Source organism: Pogoniulus pusillus, chromosome 28 (genome assembly GCF_015220805.1).
Source record: "Pogoniulus pusillus isolate bPogPus1 chromosome 28, bPogPus1.pri, whole genome shotgun sequence".
Lineage (NCBI taxonomy): Eukaryota > Metazoa > Chordata > Aves > Piciformes > Lybiidae > Pogoniulus > Pogoniulus pusillus.
In genome coordinates, this window is record NC_087291.1 from 9,718,388 (window position 1) to 9,734,177 (window position 15,790).

Sequence of the window (15,790 nt, forward strand, 5' to 3'; positions counted from 1 at the left end):
TGATTTAATTGTACTAGATAAAACTGGCTGATTAAAGCTTTCATACTGCAGCAGTCTAGGACCATTGTGGTAATTTCTGGGTTGCATTGTATGAAAAGTGCAATACAAGCACACAAACACCACAGCTCCTTCTGCAAGAGGTGAAGAGCATCCAGCTAAGAGGATAGTTTGCTTGCTTTGAGGGAGAAAATGCTGCCTGGGTGACACAGTTTATTTTTGCTTAAATTAAGCTCAGAATTGCTACATGGTGTATGAGGAGCAGTAATTATAACTATTTGCTACATGGTATAGGAGGAGCATGGTATATGGCAATCATTAATTGCAACTATTTCTTGGGCCCTAATGGTTGTTTCAGAGATTTAGACACTGTTACCTACTGATAAAAAAAGCCAAACAAATGAAACAAAAACAACAAAAAGAAAACCCCAAAACAACCAAACAAAAAACAAAGCTACAACAAAAAACACCCTTAGATAAAAAGTAGAGCTGAACCTGCCATGGAGTAGAGCAGTGTACCAAATTCTTAGCAGTATCAGGTCTGACTTGATGGACAATGTTGGCTACCAGAAGGCATAGAGTCAGTATGATATGGGGGAAGAATGCCTTTCCCCAGAGGTGTTCTGCTTTGATTGTGGGGTGGAAGAATAAGAGAAGCACATAAAGGACAGCTGGCTGGAGGAAGAATGCAGAACCTGAATAGTGGAAAACTTATGTGCTATGAAGGAGAGCTCTGTTTTCATACTCAGATGCATACTGCAAGTATACACCCACACTCCAACAGCAAGGCATAAGACAATAGTTACCTGAGAGCACTCATGCAGAGGGAGCTGGGGATTTTTACCCTCAAATGAAACAAACAAACAAAAAAAGGCTAAAATTAATGTGTGTAGTCCTGAAGCTTTGATGGGCTTCAGTAATATTGTTGACTAGAAAGCACATCTATATTTCATTGGGCTAACGCTCTTGTGATAAAGGTGACCTAAGAGGGGGAAATGAGCTTGTGCATTTCTTAGTGGCTTACAAAAATCCATTCCAATTGTTCTTGCTTAACCTTAGAAATAAATAGATTAAATTGTCTTTCTGCCTTGGTAAAGGATCTTGGGGAAGCAGGTAGCTGGAACAGAAGAGAACTTTGGTTTTAATTGTAGGCATTTGGCGTGAGAATGACTGTGTTTGTTTATACCTTGGTGGCTCCTAATGGCTTCTGTGAATACGCTGAAGCATAACAGAAATTCACCCTTGTGTCTGAAGGTTTACACGGGTTGGCATTTATCTCAATTGCTTGTCATGGCTCATGACATGTTTCTTCTGTGTTAGAGATGGTGGCTAAAACAAGGATAAAAAGCTGCAAATAGCCTAAGGCTGGAGGCTTTACCCGGTGGCGTAGCTACATAAGTACATCTGAACCCATCAAAATCTGTCAGGTAGATGCTCTGGACTGGTGTTCATGCTACCCACAAACAAGATGTCTTTCACTTCTGTGCATCAATGTAGCTGCACCTCATAGCATCATCCAGCAACTGCCAATGTTGTAGCTAAAAGAACTGTAACTTTATTTGTGCAAAGAGTGATTGGTAAGAGCATGGCTCCAGTCTTTGTGTTTCTGGGGCTAACCAGGATATCTCTGACAGTATTTTGATGAGGTAGAAAGAAGGTGACTGCATCTTCTTTCAAGGCATTGAGGGAGTAGTGGCAAGGCAGCCACGAAAGCTCTGGTGCTTGTGTGTGTGTTCTAGTTTAAGAATGATACTGTGGTTTACACACTCTCACTGAGTTTGCAGATCACACCAAACCAGGTGGCTGTGTCAATCTGTGAGAGGTCAGGGAAGCTTTACAATGGAATCTGGGCAGATCAGACTGATGGGCCAAGGTTGGTTGTATGAGGTTCAATAAGGCCAAGTGCCAGATCCTGCACTTGGGTCATAACAATGCATAGGTTAGCTACAGGCTTGAGCATGTGCAATTGAAAATCTGCAGTCTGGAGAGATACCTGAGGGTATTGGTTGATAGTTGGCTGAATATGAGCCAGGTGGCTAAGAAAGCCAATGGCATCCTGGCTTGTATTAGAAACACTGGCCAAAGCAACTGGGAGATTATCTCAGTGCTGAGAGATCCCTCTGCTCAGCACTGGTGAGGCCACACCTGGAATATTGTGTTCAGTTCTGGGCCCCTCACTAGAGGAAGGACATTGAGGTTCTGGAGTGTGTTCAGAGAAGGACAATGAGGCTAGAGAAGGGCCTGGAGCACAAGATCTGTGAGGACATCTGAGGGAGCTGGGGTTGTTCAGTCTGGAAAAGATGAGGCTGAGGGGAGACTTCATCACTCTCTACAACTTCCTAAAGGTAGGTTGGAGCAAGGAAGGGGCAGCCTCTTTTCCTTGAGTCAAGTGACAGGACTAGAGGAAATGGTTACAAGCTGTGCCAGGGCAGGTTCAGGATGGATATTAGGAAATACTTCTCCACTGAAAGGGATAGCAAACATGGGAATGGGCTGCCCAGGGCAGTGGTGGAATCACCATCCCTGGGGTGTTGAAGTGGCATGTGGGCCTGGTGCTTAGGGACATGATTTAGTCTTGACCTTTCAGTGCTGGGTTGGGGGTTGGACTGGATGATCTTTAAGGTCTCTTCCAACAAGATATATACACTGTGATTCTATTAGGTACTTTTTTTGGTCATGCCTTTCTGAAGTTGACAAATTCCTATCCATTGATTTTCTTTTTTTTTTTAATTTAAAGAGTATTTTTGTAGTAAGGATTTTTGCAATAATGATTTTTGCAACATAGTAACTTTATATTTGAGGTCTTCTGGATTACTTCCACCTTGTTCTGACATACATGCGTGCATATCAACCTTTCCTCTTTTGTACTGTGTCTATCAGGACTTCTAGGGCATAGGATTAAATATGAATCAGTAACTGAGGCTTGAGCTTTACTGACAAGAATGAAAAGCAAACCGTGATCAGCTATTCATTCTTCCAGCCCTTGCACCACCTCTACAGCCCTGCTGTCAGCTCTGACTGTGTGACTCCACTTGAACACGCTCCAGGCAATGTCAGCTTGGTTAAAAACATGAAAACAGCTAGGCTGGGTCAGGTTAAAAGTCCACCCAGCTCCAATCCTGCTGTGAGTGATGAGTAAGGGATGTTTAGAGCAGAGAAACAAAGCAAGTACCAACAGTTGTTCTTATGATGTGCATGCTCAGCATCTACCAGTCTGTGCTAGAGGGATTTTGCTGTGCCCACACTGTTGTACTAGGTAGTCCTTGGTGGACCTTGTCCCCATTAATTTATTGAATCCTTTTTTCAGCCTGCTTATACTTCTGACCTTCATTGTCTCTTGTGGTGGCAAGCCCCACAATTCATGTGGTACCTGAAAAGGCATATTGCATTGTTTGTCTTAAACGTGTCCCCCATGACCCTCACTGTGGGTTACCTTACAAAGGTAATGGACAGTGGTGAATAATCCATTCCCAGTTCATCATCACACTATTTAAGGATTTTGTGCACCTCTATCATAATCCTGGGAGTTGTTTCATTTCCAGGTTAAATCACTACTCATTCCTCATACCAAATCTATTCCATTAAATCTGATCAGCTTTGACACATTTATTTTATTATTTCTGAGATGGGGCAGCCAGAGCATCATGCAGGATTGCAGCTGAAGTTGGCAGAAAGTGAGGCTGGCAGCTTCTTATCAGGGTGGGGAGGTGGAGGGATATGGGATGGAGCCCAGTAAGACCTTTTTGGCAGTGTAAGGCTGTTTTATCAGCTTGGTTAAGTCAGGAAACGGCATCTTTATCATTCAGCCCTTTCTCCCAAGTAGCATGGATCCTGTGAAACTTCGTGGTAGCTTTGCTCCACAATAGCTAGCACAGACTTTGTCGTTTGATGCTATCTCAGTGTGCTGTGTTATGTCAATACTTCGTTATTTACTTGTGGAACAGAGTTGTTGTATAGGCAATGAAAATCATTATGAATTTGAATCAGATTTGTACACATGCTTGAAAAATGAGGTTACAAATTCATGGTCTAAGGTATTTGCAGGTCAGTATTGTGCTTAAATCTCAAACTTACTCAGTAACCTTTGAATTTACAGGTTTTGTAAACAAACAGATATAGTATCTCCAGTGTAAAGAGTGCCCTGTTCGTTGTCATTCACTTTGTGCCACTGGATAAGGGCATAAAGAGGGATGGAAAAAATTGCTGTTGTTTATGGAATCAGGTGGCAGTCATGTACCAGAGGGATATGCATTTTTCCTTGTGGAAAAACTGAGAAAGTATGGAGAGGCTAATATTTGTAGGATCTTACTGCTTTCCTGTGTCTCTTTATGACTCACTTCAGTAGGCTTGTTTACCTGACTTGAGTAAAACTTTATTTCATTACAATTTAAAATTCCTCCAAGCATCCATTCCTCTAAAGCAAGGAATAAGAGTTCTGAAAGTGTTACTAATAACATTCATCTTGGAGAAATGGCCGGAGTGGAAGTGCAGGAGTGTCATGCTTCTGGTATGTCTCAGTAACTTTTACTTCTCTTGTGCCCATCAAAATGTAGCTCAAGATAAAAGCTGCACCGTGAAAATGTAGCCAGCAATATTTTCAGTAACGTTGTGCTTTAAGGATTTAGTGCTTTGAACTCTATGTGGTCCTCAGCAGCCTGATCTGGTTGGAAGTGTGCCTCCTCACTGCATAGGTGTTGGACAGATAACTTTTTGAAGGTCTCTGCCAACCCAATGTGGTATTTGTTATGTTGGCTTCTCTAAGCGATCCTTTTAAAATGTTTTATACCTTGCTGAAGGCTATGCCCACCCCTAGGGACCAATGTCTTGTTGTATGACAGTACTCCTGTGATCAGGCATGCCAAGAAAGCAGCAGCACTTTGGAAGGATAGGATCAGACCCTGCCTAGGCCTGAAGAATTGTCTTGGTTGATCAGGAACAGAGCTACAGAACCACAGAATTAACTAGGTTGGAAAAGACCTTTGGGATCATTGAGTCCGACCTGTCACCTAACATCCTCTGATTAACCAAGCCATGGCACTAAGTGCCTCATCCAGTCTCCTTTTAAACACCTTCAGGGTGGGTGACTCCACCATCTCCCCGGGCAGCCCATTCCAATGCCAGTCACTCTCTCTGTGTAGAGCTTCTTCCTAACATCCATCCTAAACTTGCCCTGGCACCGCTTGAGGCTGTGTCCTCTTGTTCTGTCACTGGTAGCCTGGGAGAAGAGCCCAACTGCCCCCTGGCTACAACCTCCTTGCATGTAGTTGTAGAGAGCAATAAGGTCTGCCCTGAGTCTCCTCTTCTCCAGGCTGAACACCACCAGCTCCTTCAGTCACTCCTAGGGCTGTGCTCCAGTCCCCTCACCAGCCTTGGTGCCCTTCTCTGGACATGTTCAAGCACCTCAACATCTGTCTTAAATGGAGGGGCCCAGAACTGGACACAGTACTCAAGGAGTGGCCTAAACAGTGCTGAGTACAGGGGCAGAATGAACACTGTGAAACATGCACACAGTGCTCTGCTGTGCCATGGCTGAATTGGTGATCACTTGCTTTGTGCCCACCCCGGGCAGTCCTGGGGGTAGGAAGTGTTCTGAACAACATCAGTGAATGGACCTCACCAGCCTTTGTGTATCTAATAGCTTATGTAAATAGAATGGACACTGAGCCTTGGAAGAAGATGGAAAAGAGCTCTGAAGTATTTCTGGAGTGATTTAAGTCAAAAGAGATTTTGGCACCTTATAGCCTGTTTCTGATGCTGTTGCAGAACTTTGGCCTTAGTTCTTTTAGTGATGTGTCCTTATACATAGGCACTTGCATAGAAGAAACAAGCTATGCAGAATGGCTACATGGATGACAGATGTTCTGCACATCCACAAAAAGAGGTTGCATGGTAAGGTTGAAAAGATATTGCTTGTGAAAAAATACCCAAGTCAATGTTTTGTTTCCAGTGCTTTGGGAGAGGCATTTACAGAGAGTTCACAGAATTTATTCAGAGTCCTCTTTGTTTCCTGCTCCTTTCCTGGCCATGCCCAGAGGACATTTCCATGTAACAGAGGGGTGTTTCACTTTGCACCAGCCTGCTCAGTGGCTGCTTTTACCTCCTTGTCTGATCAGTTCTCAGCAATCATTTTCCTGTGCCTGCTGATCGCGTAGTGGACTCTTCACCACTCTCCCAACATCTCATTTCAGGCAAACATTACTAAAGATGCATTCACTGTCACTTGTGCATGATATTTAAATTTAAAAGAATCCTGAGAATGAATGTCTTAAAGCATTGGGTAAAATGCCATCGAGGCATTTTCCTTGAGCTACTGTTGCTACAAAGAACATCGTTTCTGTCTGTTCCTGTAGTAATCCTACAGTGCTTGCAACTCGTTTTCCACTTCTTTCCTCTTGATAAAAAAAGATACGAGTTTGTATGTTAACAAAGTGAGTGCAAAATGTGACTTTTCCCTTGTACCTGTCACACAGTGCCAGACACTGAAAACTAAACTTCTCCTGACTGCGTTTGTCAACAGCAGTTGATTATCTATTAAAAAACGTCTCCTCTGTTTAGCCAGAGATGTTTTACAAGTTCTGTTTTTCTAGTGGATGACCATCTTGGATGAAACACAGGCCTTCAAACCCAGATAAAAGGCTTCAGTTCTGATAAACAAATAAGCAGAACTTCCTAACAGAACCGGTTGTATGATAATGTGAAAAGAACAGCAGCAAAAGCTCCCTGCCATAATCCTGGGTTGGGAAATATCATTTGCCTTACTTAGTATGCTCCTTTTTCTAATTTACAGTGGCTGTATAACACAGGCAGGCCTGAGACTCGTTAAAACTGAAGTTTGTCCTTCCTGTGATCATTCAGATGCAGTGGAAGGGAACGATGCCTTAATGCTGTGTGGATCAGCAAGACCAAATCTACATCTGTCAGCCTCCTTTCTTACCACACTGGCTTTGCTCTGTTTAGATTGCAAATTCCTACTCTTGCTGTTATCTATTCCTTTTGATAAACTGCAATGAGAGGAAATGCTTTTGCATCATTTTTGGGAGTCCTGTTTCCTATCTGAGAAATGGCTTGTAGCACTAGGACCCTTGGGAACTTATTTTACTGCGGGGGAAACTAGACCAGCATAATGAGTACCCTCTGTGTAAATTCAATATTGGTTCTACCTAAGGTCAAGCAGAAGTTAATGACCATTTTTTACATACATAAATCAGTTAGGAAACCAACATTGCATTTCATGCTTTTGTAATTTTAAAAAGAAATAAAATGCTGGAGTGATGTATGTTAAATTGATGTAAACCACAAGGCATAAACCCCATGAATCCCAAACTCGTGTTTGAGAGAGAGAAAGTGGCATCACTGTTGCTTGTGCAATAGTCCATTCCTAGCTTACAAGCACCTTCATTCTGCCCCTTGCAAGCATTCTACATGCTTGCTGTGCTTCATTAGATGCAGAGGTGCTGAACAATGCTGTAAGCATCTAAATCTGTCTTTAATGTTTTTTTGCATTTTCTTTGTTTCTTTAATTAGCTGATTTACTCAGCTGATTGCACAGCTGTCTGGGCAACACCCCCCAGGGGCCTGCCAACTGTTTCACAGATATGTGGTGTACTCAGTCGAGGGAAATCTGTATGATAATTTGCATATATATATGTATGCAGAAATAGTGGGAAGGAATGAGAAAGCTTAAAGGCAATTTTTTGTGTTTCAAATAAAAGGAAACATGTTAAGCATGAGCTTAAAAAAGCTTTCTCTTTCCAGTAATCTCTGGGAAAAGATTACAGTTTCATGGTAAATAAGGAACCATTTCCCAGTTGGAGGGTTTTATTCCTGGGATTATCACTCTTCTTTTCTGGAGCTTTTTTTTTTTGTTCTTGTTGTTGGTTTTCCCACTTTAATCTGGAAGTAGGATTTAGAAAATAGAGAATATGCATGAATACCTGGTCTGGCATAAAATAGTTCTCAAGTCTGAAGTTAGTAAAGCATTTACTTGCTACTCATCTTTCTTTCCCCCCTTCATCATTTGTGCCTTTTTACATAACCTACAGGCACTGGCTTTTAGTTTCCCCAGCGGTATCAGTATGAGCTGTTCACTTTTTTCCACTCTGATAAATTAATAAGCATCAGCAAACATTATAACACTGTCAAACAGCTCAGAGCTGCTGCAGTAACCATGCTCTGCGGAGCTCACTGCACACCCTCCACAAAGAGAAACAAGGGATAGAGCAGTCTCCAATTTTTCCAAAATTAACCATGTAGGTTTCCAAAAATTAGCTTTGAAGTATGTGATTAAAAGGGGAAAAAAAGACTCTTAATTTCTGAACAGCTTCATGCTAACGAATTCCCTTAGGGGGAAAAAAACCCAGACCCAACCTGAACAAAAAACTACCGCCACCAAAACCCATGTACCCCTCCAAAAATTTGAGATACAAGAAGGATGCTAAAAGTTGTGAGCCTCCCAGCTGCTGCTGATAAATCAACTGCCAGAGGCTGCTGGCAGTTCAGAGCACTGCAGCCTACCTCCAGGAACATTCGTGCAGATACCCGAGTTGTTTTCAACAGTGATGGTTTGACAGGGACAGAAAAATGGGCTATAACCATCCAGCATGGATAAGACTATGAAAATCTGTTGGCTTGTCAAATAAAGCTCTTCTGTTCAGAGGTAGGCTTTTTACCACTTCCAATGTGATGTGTATCTCCTAGCTGTAGAGGGCATGTAGGTGCCTTCTGCTTACAGACTAGAAAAAAGAGATGCATAAATGAATTTTGATCACACAGTACTGAAAAGATTGAAGTCTTACAAAGGGCAGAGTGTTTTGATGTTCTGGGATGCTAAAAGGTTAAAGAACAACACTAAATAGTAAATGAACATCCTCATTTGAAATGAAGGAGCATCCTTCAAAACATGAGGGACAGCCTTAAGGGTGACTGAGCTTTGTAGGGCGAGCAGAGCTGCCTTGGCAGCAGCTGTGGAGACAACGAACTCCTCATCCAGCCCAGACTTTGCAGGTCAACCTGCCAGTGTCTGCAGCTGGGATCTTGCAGGATCCGGCTGCTCTTGAGGCTTTGCCTGAGGGTTTACAACATGCTAAACAAATTCAGTCTTGGGAACAGCCTAGGGCAGTGTAGAGAGAAACTGCCTGTCTGTGAAGGGCGATGTTTATGAGCTTCACACCCCCAAAACAGGTAGGCAGTCCTGGTCCTGCGGTTGTACTTCACAGCAAACTCAAAGGCTGAAGCCGGAGTTGTGAGGCACAAGGGGTCTAGCAGCAATGGCAGCATGCAGAGTACCATGGCCACTGCTCTGTCTGCTCCCTGAGGGCCCTGTTCTCAAGAAGGACATCCAACGAGACAGGTTAAAAAGAATTCTTTGCCAGTCTGCAAACCCCAAATACTTTATGGTGGTACAGAGAGGGAATAGTATTCAGTTAGGGAGTCTCCTTCTCTGGAGCCTTTCAAGACCCATCTGGATGCGTTCCTGTGCGACCTAAGCTAGATTGTATGGTCTTGCTCTGGCAAGGAGGTTGGACAAGATGATCTATGGAGGTTCCTTCCACCCCCTGACATCCTGTGAAGTGAAACAGCCAGCACTGCTAGGGAGTCAAATTTGCTGTCTGTCCTGGATGTCCCTGCCTGCTATGAAGCAGCAAAATGGTTAACCGTGACGTCAGGTCCTGTCTTAAGCATTTAAATAATTAGCTTTCGGAGTTAACACCCTATTAAGCCAAAGGGAGGAAGTTCACACCTCTCCTGGTGTTATTGTTCCAGTCTGGCTGGCTGCAGCAGCAGAATGAGCTACTGCCTTGGTTTGTGTTGTGAAGGTTATCTTTGCAGCCAGAAGGGCAGAAAGTGGAAACATCATTTACAGAAAAGGAAGAAAGCACAATGCAGCAAAACCTCTGGGAAGATTGCAGTGCTGCGGGTTCCAGGAGTTGGTTTATGTGTGGATTATTTTTTTAACTGTCCTTTTTGCTCTCAGTTGCATTAAAATTCTGCTATATTGAATAAGACAAAGTATTTAAAAAAATGTACATTACTGCTCCTTAAAAATCTTACTTCTCAAGCACAATTAATGTATCTTCAAGTTTGGGGGCATAAAGAACAATATATGTGGATATACTGATGTAAGGGCAATACTGGGGAGATACTACTCTCTGGGTAGCCCTGGCAGGATTCTACCATAGGCAGGAAAAGTTCCATAGTACTGCAGGTGGCTGTTGTGACCCTCACTGCATGCCAGTCTGCCTGAGTCCTTTAGCATGGCTGTAATACTCGGAGGAAGACAAATCCTTTCTATGATGGTTTGGGAGTTACCTGTCCCCCCGCTCTTATGAAATCACCCAGAATAGACTCAGATGGCTGGAAGTGAAGGAATGAAGCTTTATATTCACAGTTTAGCACAATATACAAACAGATATTTACAATATTTACAGCTACATACAGAAATAGACAAGTCAAAGACAATAAAAACCCACAATACCCCTCCCAGAAATCAGAGTCCCCAAGAGGAGCTCCCAGCCACCCTTCCGTCTTCTTTCTGCCCCTCTACCTTATCCCAGAGTTTGCTTTACATGTAAGGGGAGTTTGGAGGATTGGCAAGGGAGCTTAGAAGCAGAAAGATTAGTTACACAGAAGCAGCCCAGGGATAGACACACACAGACTCTGAGAGACAGAGACATGCACACACACTGTCTTATCTCTGTTTGTGTACTTGCTTTTATACATCTCAGCAAGCCTATGAGTGAAGTAGACATCACCATTGTTTCCTTTTCACAGCCTGTTATCTAATTTTTCTCATTAAAATACTCCAATTTGTCTCAAACTAGTACACTTTCCAGTGTCTTTGAACTCTGTAGTGTGGCAGTAAAAGCAGGGCACCACTGCTGGCTGGTGTTGGCACAAAGGATGTGTTGAGTTCCAGTGTTAGCAATGGTTATGTTCTCTGTCCCTTCCCAGCTCTGTGATGGTTGATTCTGCTGAGGTAGTTAGTACCAAATGATTTACTCTTGTGTTTTTCTTTCATAGTTATTTTTTCTGATGATTTAGTGAGCTGAAATGGGATTACTAATGGACAAGGCTCTCCCCCACAAGAATTTTCTGTTCCAAAATTAGTTTATAGAAGAATCTGCTAGCAAAATCTCAGCTTTGGTCCATGGGGACACAAGGAACTTGGATCAGATGATGGGCCTTGTGATACTTAAGCAACCATAAAAAAATCAACATTCTGGAATTCCCTAGGCTAATTTGCAAATGGACACATTTGAACTGCGCATTTGCAAGTTAATGCTCATTTAACATCTTTTTCTTTCCTTCATGGTGACCTCTTCTCCAAGGAGGAGAAATGCTGCAGGCAGAAAAGGGAATTGGTCACTTTTGTGTTTCACTGCATTTTTTAACTCCCTCTGGTTTCAAGCCTGAGCCCAAATGTAGGATAGACATAGATCAGGGCAAACCACCTTTGCCTTTCCCTGGTGCTACTGCTTTGGAAGACGTGCTGGGGTATTCACATTTGTGAGCCAAGCTAGGTTTGTGCTGGTGGAGAGAGAGAGGTTTGGCACAGCTCCAAAGTTCACAACTTTTTTTGTGAGTCTATCAGAGTTTTAAGGGAAATGCCCCAGCATCAACAGTTGCCTGGGAAATACTTTCCCATCCCACCCTACCCTTCCGCTCGCTTTTCCTGCAGCTGAATTTGCAACATCAAGCCTTTTCATTAAAAAAGTAAATGGGCAGCTTACACCAAGTGGTAAATTACCTTTGAGTTCCTTTAGTTTATGACAGAAATTGTATTGTGTGCACAGGAGCCCAGGAGGGCAGCGCCTGGGATCATTCAAGAGGCGTCTGTGAGTGGTTCTAAGGTTAAGAGAGGCACACTGTGCATAGCAATGCAGCAGTTGGTGCCTTAGGTGTTTGTGACAGTTCCCAGTAGCAGAAATCTCTGAATACACTTGAGTATTTTAAGAAATGTGTGGGCATTTTTTCTGTATTTATAGGCAAAGCATGGAATAGCCTTTTCATACAGAAAACAAGTAAATATAACTAAGAGCTGTTATTTGCCCCTGTGGCCACTCCAGCCTTTGAGGGAGCATGTTCTTGTGATGGAGAAAAAGGTATGAGATTATGTGATTCCTAGAGCATTGTTTCTTGAGTGTAGTTAAATGGTTCAGTTGTGGCTTATCCAGTTATGGGTCAGGATAAGAGGCAGAGAGGACACAAAAATCAAGTTTGTGATGGAAATTTCACAAAAAGGAGGCCAACTGCTCCCTCTTTCCCAAGAGGGCTGCAAGAATGTCAGTGTGAGGTCTGGGATTATTTTTTCCTTTAAGAAAATATTTACTGATTCTTTTCTGCATTCCTTACACAGTCTAAACAACATTAAAGCCAAGATCTGGCTTTGGATTGTGAACTTTTAAAGGCTTTTTTGGAACTGAGCTGTGAAATTACTGGTAAAAACAGCCTCTTAAGTTTGGTTTTTTTCTTAAACACTTTATTTAGGGCACATAAAAACTGAGGTAATTTTCTCATTGTCTTAAATACTGCTCAGGCTAAACTTTTTTAGCACTCAAGGCTACCTGTATGATTTGGGGTTGTGGACACACATCATCTTCTCTTTGCCTGTGTTCTGGGTGAAAGGTATTGCTGCCCTCAGCCCTGGGTGTTTGCTGCTTGACACTGATTGCTCATTCAGATCATCTACTTGCTAATCAGCCAGTCCAGCCAGGTTAGCAATGTGATGCTGCTCATTGAAGGTCTGCCTGCTTGCTTTGATTGAAGATGCTTTGGGGTGCTTGCCCTGGCACTGGTCAGGGAAGACGACACTTGTAACAGAGGCCAGCAACAAGAAGCCAGTTGACAGCCACTAACCTTTCCCCTGGCACAGCTGTTTGTGGAGCTCACATCTGCTCAGGCTTGTCAGAAAAGCTGGCTGGATCAATGAAAATCACTTAAACCTAGACCCGTGGTCTTGTAACTAGCAAGGTGCCACTCCTCTAAATACCATGATTAATAGCCAGTGTCTGAGGGGATATTTTGCTCATCAGAGGCTACAGCAAATTGATTTTGGGAGAAATCAGGAAAGTGAGAGTTGGGGAAATGTTTATGTTAGCACAGCCACAGCAATTTGCAGTTGCTCAAGCAAACATTTTTTTATCATTCATTAACACCCTCTGGAAATGCATAATTTGTGGCTCATGCTTGTGGTTCTAACTAGTGTTTGACAAATGGATATCCTGAACCCTTTGTGTCTCCCACAACAGCAGGGGGTAGAATGAGGTCATGCACATGTAGAAGAGGAGGCACCTCATTGCTCTCTTCAACTACCTGAAGGGAGGCTGGAGGGAGGAGAAGGCCAGCCTCTTCTCCTTGATGACAATTGAAAGGACTATAGGAAATGGTTACAGGCTGTGCCAGAGGAGGTTTAGGCTGGATATTAGGAGATAATTATTCACTGAAAGGGTTATCAAACACTGGAGTGGTCTGCCTGCTGTCCCTGCAGGTGTAGACCTGGCTGTTAGACACATAGCTTAGTGTTGACCCTTCAGTGCTGGATTGAGGTTTGGGCTCTATGACCTTCGAGGTCTCTTCCAACCAGATGCACCCTGTGATTCTCTCTGTAAGAGGATGGGGCAGCTCTGGGGCAGGAAGACTGGGAGCTGAGTTACAAGGAACAGGACTGCACAGTGCCCCAGCCTGGTTGGGTGCAAGCCCTGACCTGCACTAGGGAAGTAGAGGCCACACAGGGCCATTGAGGCAATCGCTTTGGTTTTCCAGCCTGGGGCAGATATATACCAATGTCTCAAGGACGTTGTGGTTTTGCCTAGCTTTAAATGCTGCTGGGATGTAATCCCTGTTACACATTCCCTTTATACATGCCATGTGTTATAGCTATAGACTGACCCTGTGTTTTCAGCCTTCATCTTAAATTTCAGAGGTTGACTGGAAAAGTGATAACAGATTTTAAAATGTTGAATGGAATAAACTGTAGTGACAAAACTACTCCTCCCCCCCCCCCTTATAATTATGTTTTTATTCTTTTTTCCCCAAATAGCATAACTGTGGGGGAAGAAGGAAGAATTATACCCTATATGACATAGCAATATTATCAGAAATCATAGAATGATTTAGGTTGGAATGAACCTCAAGGATCATCCACCTCCACCCCCCTGCCATAGGCAGGGACACCTCCCACTACAACAGGTCGCTCAAGGCCTCATCCAACCTGGCCTTGAACACCTCCAGGGAGCGAGCAGCCTCAGCCTCCTTGGGCAACCTGTGCCACTCTCTCACCACCCTCACTGGAAAGAACTTCTTCCTAACATCCAGTTTAAATCTCCCCTCTGCCAGTTTAAACCCATTACTCCTCATCCTGTCATTATAAGGCCTTGTCAGTAGTCCCTCCTCAGCCCTCCTGTAGGCCCTGTTCAGATACTGAAAGGCCACGACAAAGCCTCCTTAAACCTTCTCTTCTCCAGGCTGTACAGCCCCAACTCTCATAGCCTGTTCTCATAGCAGAGCTGCTGTAGCCCTCTGAGCATCTTTGTGGCCTCCTCTGGACTCACTCCAACAGTTCCATGTCCTTCTTGTGCTGGGGGCTCCAGAACTGCACACAGGACTGCAGGTGGGGTCTGACGAGAGCAGAGCCAAGGGGCAGAATCCCCTCCCTTGCCCTGCTGCCCACACTGCTCTTGCTGCAGCCCAGCACACAGTTGCTGTCAGGGCTGCACTCATATTGCAGGCTCATGTTGAGCTTTTCATCAACCCAGACCCTCAGGTCCTTTTCCACAGGGCTACTCTCAGCCATTCTCCTGGAGTTCTGCTTGGGATTGCACCAACCCAGGTGCAGGACCTTACACTTGGCCTTGTTGAATGTCATGAGGTTGGCCTGGGCACAGCTCTCCAGGCTGTCCAGGTCCCTCCTCTCTAGCACTTGATTCCTCTGCCCATGTTGCTGACAAAGATGTTAAACAGTGCTGGTGCCAGCATTGACCCTTGAGGGATGCCACTTGTTACTGGTCTCCAGGTGGACATTGTGCCCTTGATCACCACTCTCTGCATGTGACCATCCAGCCAAGTCCTTATCTGGCAGTTCTCCACCCATCAGGTCCATGTTTTTCCAGTCTGGTGACCAGGATGTCATGTGGGACAGAGTCAAATGCCTTACTCATGGCCAGGTAGATGATGTCAGTTGCCCTTCCTTTATCCACCGTTGCTGTGACTTCATCATAAAAAAACCCTTTATCATAAAATAAAACTTGAGCTGCTTCAGCTCACAGACATAAGATGAAACAGGATTGGTGGTCCATGTCTGAAAACACTGTGCTGTGGGCTGTGACTGTTCAGACGTAGCCTGATGACCAGCTTAGGTGCCATGGGGTGAAAGAGAAAGGTGGTGGAAAAGAAGAAAGACATAAGCAAGCACACAAGCTGCTCATCCATCAAAGCCACGAGCTTGGCATCACTCAGGAAATGGATTTGCCAGCTCTTTTGCTTCCAGGATGCTTTTATTGTCACAACTGCTACGGTTATACTGGCAAATCATTCAATATGTACACAAGATTGATGACATTTCAGTGTGGTGCTTGTAAGTAAATAAGTATGGTGTAAGGTAAAGTCACTTCTCAGGTGTTTCATTGGTTCTGACCCTCCCAACCTGCCACATGTCAGATTTGAGAATGGCTTGAGGTCTTAATGACCCACTGAAGTGTAGCAGGTGGGTGTGTTGGCTGGAAGGGTATCTTGGGCTATAGCCAGTAAAACAAACTACATACAGCTATAGCTATTTGCAGTGTGGAAGCCTGATGTG

General features: G+C 43.8%; 1 protein-coding gene across 2 annotated transcripts in view; it reads left to right on the forward strand.

The window, feature by feature from the left end:
• Positions 1-15,790, forward strand: part of RAPGEF5 (Rap guanine nucleotide exchange factor 5) — a 184,464-nt gene that overhangs the window by 54,003 nt on the left and 114,671 nt on the right. The gene's annotated exons all lie outside the window — the stretch shown is intronic.